Source organism: Rhagoletis zephyria, unplaced genomic scaffold (assembly GCF_001687245.7).
Source record: "Rhagoletis zephyria isolate East Lansing unplaced genomic scaffold, Rhagoletis_zephyria_1.1 Rzeph_scaffold_01292, whole genome shotgun sequence".
NCBI lineage: Eukaryota > Metazoa > Arthropoda > Insecta > Diptera > Tephritidae > Rhagoletis > Rhagoletis zephyria.
The window spans coordinates 48,559-58,308 of record NW_016158376.1 but is presented as its reverse complement, the minus strand read 5'-3'; the positions used below and the strand labels follow the sequence as shown (position 1 = coordinate 58,308).

Sequence of the window (9,750 nt, the reverse complement as noted above, 5' to 3'; positions counted from 1 at the left end):
GACCAGCAACAGTGCCAAGTTTAGAAGAAATTGGTAAAGCGGTTACCAAGATATACACATGTAACCATAAGTGNGCCAGCAACAGTGCCAAGTTTAGAAGAAATTGGTAAAGCGGTTACCAAGATATACACATGTTACCATAAGTGGGCGTGGCTACGCCCATTTTCCAAAAATTTATAATATTCTTATTTTTCGTCTAAAACTTATTGTAAATATCAATTTTGAGTGAATAATCTCCAGTAGTTACTAAAATATCGCAGTTTTCGTATTTCTGAAAATTACCGTTATATGGGAAGTGGGCGTGGTTACAGTCCGATTTCGCCCATTTTTAATACCAACCTACCTTGGATAAAGGGAGACCTACATGCCAAATTTCGTTGAGAAATCTCAATTTTTGCCCGAGGTATCGTGTACACGTACGAGCGGACAGACGGACAGACAGACATGGCTTAATCGATTTCTTTTTTCATCCTGATCATTTATGTATACATTTGTCTATATCTATCTCGATTCGTTTTGGCTGTTACAAACAACCGTTATGTGAACAAAATTAATATACCCTTGTGCACAAGTTCGCTCGGGTATAAAACATTTAGGTATGTTTAAATCAGAAATGTTTTTTTTTGTTGACCATTGACTTCGGAAATCACGATAGTTTGGCTCTTTTCTGCAATACTTGGAGCTCAAAATACTACTTCATTTAGGTCTGTATTAATTTCCGATCGCTAGATATTTGCGTTTATATATAAATTTTTTTTAGTTGAACTTTGACCTTGGAATTCAAGGTCGAGAAACTGTTTTTGAAGAATCTGAATAATTTTCCCCTATTCACCAGTACTTGGGCTTTATAATGCCGTTTAGTTTGTGTCTCTATCTGGTTTGGATCGGAGATATTTGATTTTGTCCATTTTTTTCCAAAACAGAACACAGTGCGGCGCCTGCGGATATTGCAGACAGAGTTGTCGCAGCACGAACTGCTATTAGGCTAAGGGAGACCGGGTCCTTTTGTGACAGAAAAAAGGAAAAGAAGACGTTTCTCTGCTGCAGCAAATGTTTTTATACGGCACTTTAAACTACTTTTTGTAGCGCAGACACGACACGAGTGACCCATCGTTACGGTGACCATATTAACCAACGTAAAATAAAGGACATCTTTTTCAAAATGATTTGGAAATACGTACATACAACTTGTATGATAAAAGTACCTTGCCCATATCGTAATTTAAGTCAAATATTTACCAGTTAATTATATTAATTAATTGTATAAATTCCCCTGCTGTAGTGAAAAATGAAGCCAAATCCTTTTCAAGGACTTCGCCATCCTGTGCTACCAAAATGCATTTACCATAATTCATACTGCACGACGAAGCCAACACACAGTGGTTCAAAATTGGCACTTAATGTTCATAATCCACTGTAGCCTTCATTTTTCCACCAATTTTTGTTAAAAACCAAAAAAAAAAAGATATTTATTTTGGTGAACATTTTTTTATAACATTTCAAAATTTTTTTGTGTATTTTTTTGTTTTAGGAGAACCATACAAATGTTTTCAGCTAGCTTTTGATATGTAACATTTATTAACTGGAACAGGAGAATACATTTTCGTCAAAACTGCTACTTTTTGTGCATTTTGCACGAAAAAATTTTAAATAATCAAATTAAAATTCAGAAAGCAGGCTCAACTGGTCTCTTGCAAATATTGTAAGCTTTCATAAAAAATAACAATTAATCAAATTAAGCGAAAAATTAAGTGAATGAATGCCAATTTTGAACCACTGTACAGCAGGGGGTTTATTGTTCTCTGGAACTGGAAACTCAGCGTGCAACACGATCCCTGCACAACTTTCCCTGTGCTTTATAGAATGTACAAAGATTACCGATTAAATAGAGGATAGAACTGGCGAAAGTTTTCAGTATATTTTATAAGGGACATTTATATTTTTCATATTCTGCGTTTAAAAATTTACCTCTGAAAAATGTAGAGCCGATTTAAAGGACAGTTTAAGAAATAAAGGACAAAAGGCGTCCTTTATTTTGAAAAAAATTATAAAGGACAGGGGTAACCCCCAGTAATAAAGGACTGTCCTTTAAAATAAAGGACGGATGGTCAACGTACCCATCGTTACCCCTTAAAGGTGTCGAAAAACACGTTACCTCTCAAGGGCTAGTGATGGGGGTTCTGACAGGCCATTGTGCGATTGGTATTCATGCGGTAAGACTTGGAATTTCAACTGGTCCTTTTGTATCCGCTGTCAAGAGGAAGACTTAGACTCTTAGGGCTGGTTTCTCCAACTCAACTTAACTTAGTTAAGACGAATTTCTTGGCTCAGTCAAGAATAAGCTGTGTAAAACGTAGGCTAACTTTTGACTTAAGTCCGAAAAGTGGCTAAACTAAGTTAAGTTGAGTTGAAGAAACCAGCCCTTAAACCTTCGCGAGGCTAAGATGGAAGCATTTTGGCTCGCACTTCTGAACAAACACTGAGCTATCAGGGATCGAAATTAGCCTCATTCGAAATTTCGTAATCGGCTAGAGGCGTTAACCTAACCCAACCTAACCTGTATTTCTTTGAGCTATGAAATAGTTGGTCACATTACTGATTACACATCGCATGTTATTTTTTCATGTTGCTTACTTTTAGCAATGTGGCGCTTTTCATTTAGAATAAAATATAATATGGTATAAAATAAACAAAAGTGCTACAAATTAAATACTAAACGCTAAAGCAAACGATCATTTCTATAAAAATGTTTTAAATTGGTACAAAATCACAAAAAATGTAAGAGTAACTCATTTTTATTCATATCAAAAAGGTGTTTAATATTTCAAAAACAGCAGTATTAAAAATGTTAAAAAAAAATAAGTAAATCAAAGATTGGTTGAGGGGAAAAATTTGTTGTGTTCTTGAAAATTCGGTAAAAAAATGTACTTTTAAATTATATTTTAGGTGTGGCTACCACTGCTAAGCAGGTATTGAAATCGCTCAAAACTTGTTAATCGGGGCTTTTTGCGGGCGCTGATTACACTATGCGACAGTCAAAATCGGGATGGGATGAAACCAACGGGAAATGTTATATCGGTCAAAACAAGTTATACGTGTCCCGGCGTTTCGCTGGGTCACGTCTAGGAATCGNATTTAAAAGTTAACATGTTTACCGAATTTCCATGAATATAACCCATTTTTAACCTGTACCAATTTTGGAGACAGGATGGATGAACTTTAAACAACTTATCCGCCATTTTTAATTTAAAAAAATGTATGGTTATGTATATATATTAAAACCCCGAGTGACAAATTTCAAATGAATCCAATCATTTTTCAAAACTTTGTCCGCCACATTATAATAATAGATTGGCGCTTACACATATGTTAGTGTTTGGCCGAGCTTCTCCTCCGCCACATTATATTTTAAAAAAAGTCACTAATCATTTGAGATAAAATAGTTTTACCGAATATCAGCGATGTTTTTACCTGAACCAATTTGAATATTTGAAACCTGCGTCGGGTATATAAAGTTCGATTTCGCCCAAACTTATACTTCTGTACTTGTTTTTAATTATTTTCCTTTATATATGGTAGGTACATAAATTTACGACTTAAAATAGTTATTTTCGTTAACAGCAATGAAATAAGACTACATTAGGTTATTATTCAATTTAAAACAATAAAATATATTTAGAATAAACAACTAAATCTTTTAACAATAAAAAAATTATCAAAAAAGGTTGATAAAAAAGTGCTAAGTCCACATTAAAAGAACAAAATCATAAAGAGAAAATGTGGTGAGTCCCAAAAGAGCCTATAAGTCTGCAACAGCTTTATTTTGAAATTAGCCGATTATTGGTACTAAAACAAGACGAACTAAGGGAGAAAACTGCATTTACAGATTAGGAAAATATTAACAACAAAAAAAGTTAGACGGGCTTTTGTCCCTCCTGAAAATTTAAAAGAGCTTGTAAAAAAATGGACTTAGCACATTTGCGCTCTAAGCCAACGATATATGTAAGTATTAATATACTTATTTAGTATGTATGCCCCACGAGCCTTTATAACAGCTGAAATCCTTTGCGACATCAAGTTTATACGAGTTTGACAGTAATGAACCGTTATTTAATTTTTCCACGCATCTGAGATTGCCTATTTCAATACTCCTGATTCCTGGAAGTTTTCTTGTTCACATAATTCTTGACAATAGCCCAGCAGTTCTCTGTCTGATTCAAATCTATGTCATTTTCGATTGTTATCTATGTTATTTCGATTCAAATATTCGGTTACGCTTTTGAACAGAAAGGAGAAAATTGTTTTAATATTCTTGGTAACTTTGTTATTTAACACTGAAAGTGTTCCTTACTCATCGCGAAAAATTGGACTTACAACCAAAGAAAACAGGGCGCCAAGTCTCGTTCAATGAAATTGTGGAGTGAATATGAAAAATTCAGTGTCAGTGAAAACTTAATTTTTCCACTTGATTATTTCATTACATAATCATAACCCTTCGGAGGGCACGCCGTGGCTAATTAGCCGCAAACATTTTAATTTGTGGTTTTCAAATGCTAATTGTAGCAGCCGGCCATTGCCACTTAGTGACTTTGTATGTTTTGAGATGCAGCATGGTTCACAGTTAGCTGTTACTTGCTGCGTTGTATCGTTTAGCTGATTTTTTGTATTTGAAATTTGCTGTCTCATATATGCGGCTGAATTTCTGCGTCGCAGCATTCCGTTTACAAAATAAAAATTGAATGAAACTCGCAAAATTTTTTTAAGGTAGTTGGAATAGTGAGTTTGTGATATGGGCCTAATCAAAATTTTTATTTTGTAAGTATTTTGTCATGTGTAATTTGTAATTTGTAACTATTACGGTATTCATTTTCTTAGGTTTTAGGGGAAAAAGGATGTTTTTAAATGATGTATTTTAGAACGAATTTCCGTCATCCCTAGTCAAATTTGGTTTGGAGACAAACTGGTTTCGGCATTGTGCCATCTTCAATGTCATTTTTCGGAAACAATAATAACAAAAAAGGAGATGTTTTTAAACTTTTATAGAAGCGAACCAGCTACGAAACAGAAATTGAAACCTAGAATATGTACCAGGAATAATAAGACAAAAATTTGTTGTATTAATTGTAACAAAAATGTTTGCAGAAAACATTGCAAGCATATTTCACAATGTGTAGAATGTACCAACACCACTGTTGATGATGGCGCATAAAAATTTAAAAAATAAATGCTTATAATATGTTTCACTAAAAACACAAATTATTCAGATGTTTTATTTGAATTATTTCTCGACATAAAAAAAACTACGGTCAGCCTTTGAGATACACCTTGCAGCTAAATTGGCGCGGCCCTCTCGTGTAACTTTCAAAGCGCGCCCTCCGAAGGTTTAAGCGGTTCTCGATCATTTTTTATTAACATCTAGCAAGTATGTACAGTGGCTCACATAATTGAGCGTACACCAATAATTATTGAAAATAAACTTTAATATCGACTTACGTACCGAGCCGATAACTATTTTTTTTGTATGTATTGATAGTTAAAGACTTATAGAACTTATAGAAGGAAAATCAAAAACAATATTTTCAAAAAAAACCATTGCAAATTTTATTAATATTAAAAAAAAATGAAAATTCATAGCACTAAATTGAGCGTACACTTCAGGAAAAAAATGCAAAGATTTAAAATATTAGAAAATTAGTAGTCTGTTGGCCCGCCTCCCGCATCTATTACAGCTTGCATCTGTCGTGGCATGGATTCACTTAATTCGTGTATATAAGATGGCGAAATTGCCTCCCATGCCTTTTGTATTTCACGTTTTAACTCCTCTTTATGGCTAGGATAAATATTTCGCAATTTTGACTTAACTTCTGCCCACAAATTCTCTATCGGGTTCATATCTGGCGATTGCGGTGGTGTTTTAAGTTGTTTGGGGACATTGTACAGCAGCCATTCCCGAACTATATACGCAGTATGCTTGGAATCATTATCTTGTTGAAACCAAAATACAGGTGGTAGGTTGAGTTTTGTGACGCTTCGACGTAAATTTCGGCGCAAAATGCCCACATAGCCTTCTTTAGTCAAATTTCCTTCAATAAACCGTGTTTTACAGTTTTAACTACGTTTTTGTTTTGAAGCTTAGAATTCGGTTTTCTCCAAACGATTTGCTTTCCGTCTGATCCCCAAAGATTTATTTTTGTCTCATCTGTAAATAATACACTTTACCAAAAGCTTAATGGCTTGTTAAGATGAGCCCTAGCGAATTCCAAACGTTTCGTCTTATTTGTTGAAGAAATAAATGGCTTTTTTCGGGCGATACGACCATGAAAGTCATTTTTTCGCAGCACGCGACGGACGGTTTCAGTAGACAGTGATTTATTGATGGCGCCTGATATCTCTGTTGTCCATTTAGGAAGGCTAATCTTAGGGTTCATTTGTACTTTTCGGACGATATTACGTTCATCAACAGCCGTTAGTATTTTTTTCCGCCCTCTTCCTGGATTATTTTTTAATGTTCCCTCATAGCGCCACTTATCAATAATTTTCTGAACGGTACTATGTCGCCTTTCAATGATGGAACCAATTTCCCGATAAGATTCACCTTCACAGCAGAGTTTAATAACCATCTCTCGTAATTCAATAGAAGTTTGTTTCCTTTTACTCGCCATACCGATGACAACGCACACAATAAACTGAATATTATTCAGAAATGGATGTGATAACTGTGTCCAAGCATGCTTCGTTAAAAACAAATTATGCATTATAAGTTTAAAATTGGAATTTTGCATGTGTACGCTCAATTTTGTGTATTGAATTTATCTTTAGTTTTTAGTTTATGGATATTTTACGCAATAGAATGGTCAAATAAACAAAAGATAAAGATCGTAAGAAAGTAAAACCATTCTGGAATAGTTCATGTAAAAAAAATATGGTTTCTAATGATACATCATTCAATATATCCACAGTTTTCTGACAAAACGAAGTGTACGCTCAATTATGTGAGCCACTGTATGTATTTGGTAAATTATTGTGAGTTTAAGATAATGATATTCTTTGTCACAAGATGATGGTGTTGAGAAAAATTCCACAAATTCTAAATTTTCCACAGCCCCAATTCTTTGTCAAAATAAAAACGTGATAAAAAGTTTTTTGACAAATGAATTTATTTCCATTTGAAAGCAGAATCGCAATTTTATGTGAAGCGATGAAAAATGTTTTACTTCATGTTTTTACAGAACAAGAATTGGCCCAGAGCATCTAACGAGGGCTTTAATGTTATCAATATATACAGCAACGCATGATTCAATTCCCAACAAGCAAAATAAACTTAAAGAAAGTTTTTTAAGTTTTCAATTATAAACATTAAGCTTACAAAACGTTGATTTTTTGTTTATAAAACGCTTGAAAGTAAGCGTAATATAATCAAAAAGGAACATTGGTTATAAGCGTAGAAATATAAACTTGTAATAAATGTTCAAAAGAAAGCTTTTTATAAGCGTAAAAGTGTAAACTTATAATAAAGGTTCAAAAAAAATTTGTATACGCGAATATAAACTTACTAAAGGTTTTCAAAACAAAGCTATTTATAAACATTTTTATAACCCTTTATTTAAAGATATTTCATTAAAAACTCATACATAGATTGCTTAACATCTAGAAACTAAACGAAATGCGAATTTTCGGCGGACTCATCTACAGTCGCGAAAATATAAATAGGGAATAGACATTTTAGCATACAAATTCACGATAACACACAAAAATTAAGCATAAAAAAGTTAATTATTACATCTTGTTGCGTGCTTTCAATTACATGCGGTTATTGGCAAATTGGAAAAACGACATCGATGCAGCTATATATTCCGGTTCATCTCCACCATTCTCAGTGATGAACTTTTCTGAAAAAAATTTAATACATTTTTAATTGAATGTTAAACTAAGAAAGGATAAGGAGAACTCATCATTTGAAGACTCGAATGCTCCGCCGATAAGCGCAGCGGGTCCTGGATTGGATTTTTTTATACCGCATCGGTTTTATTTAATTTTTTCTTTTAATAATATATTTTAAAAAACGTAAACACGTCACTTACGATTGAAAAAATGTTATATTTACTACTTCATGTCGTTGGCATTTGCATTTCATTTATAAGTTTAAGTTATTTATAAACATTCGCTCTCAAAACTTATTAAAGGTTTATTTGAAAAAACTTTAAATAAGCTTAATATTAAAAATGCTTATTTAACGCTTATTATAGCAAACTTACTTTAAGTTATTTTTAAAAACATTTACTGAAATGCTTGTTGGGTTATTAAAGGTTTTGTAAGTAGCTATTTTCTAAAATTTGACACTCCCACCCACAGGGATGGTTTTTGGAAGCAGGAGAAAAAGGCGAAGAATTCAATCACACTTCCTAAATGGTAGCCAAATTCTACAAAAAGGCGTGGATAATGGTGCATCGTGGTGTTTTAATACAAAAACGAATTTGATTTAATTAATTAATTTAAACCAGCTTATTTACATCAAATACAACCCCTGATTATTATTAAAATTAAATTTTGCTATGAATATACCAAAATTGCGTACGTCAGACGGCGCATAACTCAAGAATGGATGGTCCCCTTAGAGCTATCATTTTTATTGTTTGTCTGCCTTGTAAATTATTTGCGATACCATTTACATTAGATAGATATGAAGAAGCTATTTGTTTGTGGAAAAATTATGGAGTTTTGATTTAAAAACCCCAAATAAAAACATTTGGAGCTTATGATTCTTTCGCGATTATGGCTCGATTGCTTCGAATATGCTAACCCGAGTTCTTTGATATTGCACTTTTAGTGCTCTGGGGAGATTATGCCGCCGTCAGAATATTAAACATTGGCTTATACAGTCGCGATTGGCGCTTCGTGCCGGACGACAGGAAGAATAAAAAGGACACGCAGCTACTGAACGACTGAGACAGGGAACGTGATCTACATCGTCAAATGAGAAGTGCCGTAAGTGTGCAATTATATCGCGCCATTGAGTAAACCGAGCTGTGGGGTTTTACGATTGGCCCCATGGACACGGTTTGCTAATATTATATTGCGTCAAAGTCTCATTCGGAGACACCAGCAGCCGGATTCCAGCATTCGCTATCGCTAATTTTGATCGCTAAAGGTCTCCAAAAGAATAGCAGGCGCGCTTAACAACATGCAACGTTTAGTTACATGCCCCTCATACTGTCAGCGCACTTTTAGGCCCCGCGGCTGTTAATTTAGAGAATTTTAGCGATGAAAATTTAGCATAGCGATTGTCAGAATTCCACTGCAGGATTGTGTTGTGTAGGTCAATACCTAAATATGTTCGTTGGCTCATTTACCATTGCGCGCTTTACTTTACAGCGCCTTGGCAGAATCAATAGGTCTCCACGAATATCGACATTTCGGCATTTAAGGGAATTTCGTCTCTTTAGCCTGCATTGAACTTCTGTAATCCACCCATTTCGTCTTGTTGTCGCCAGCGAATGAAGAACAAACATTTATTCAAATTTAAAAAGTAAAAGTTTCACTACTAAAAATTTAAAAATGTTTTTAAAACCTGCAAAGAAATTTGGAAAAGAAATATCACTGTTTTTGTTTTTGGGAGTAGGGTGGGAGTGTCATTGATAAAATTAGAGCGAGAAAAAGTTTTTCTTACAAAACCTTTCATTATTGAATCATGCAGCAACGTTTAAATTTTCGTCAATAAATGCCTACTCAGTAAAACGAATGCATGAAATT

General features: G+C 34.0%; 1 protein-coding gene and 1 long non-coding RNA gene across 10 annotated transcripts in view; both read left to right on the top strand.

Moving 5' to 3' along the window:
- Nucleotides 1-9,750, top strand: part of LOC108363510 (ras guanine nucleotide exchange factor L) — a 121,150-nt gene that overhangs the window by 72,073 nt on the left and 39,327 nt on the right. The window lies entirely within an intron of this gene.
- Nucleotides 4,015-9,750, top strand: part of LOC108363513 (uncharacterized) — a 19,587-nt gene continuing 13,851 nt past the window's right edge. The window contains exon 1 of the long non-coding RNA XR_001847630.1: nt 4,015-4,025. This is a non-coding gene — a long non-coding RNA (uncharacterized LOC108363513). The remainder of the gene's footprint in view (nt 4,026-9,750) is intronic.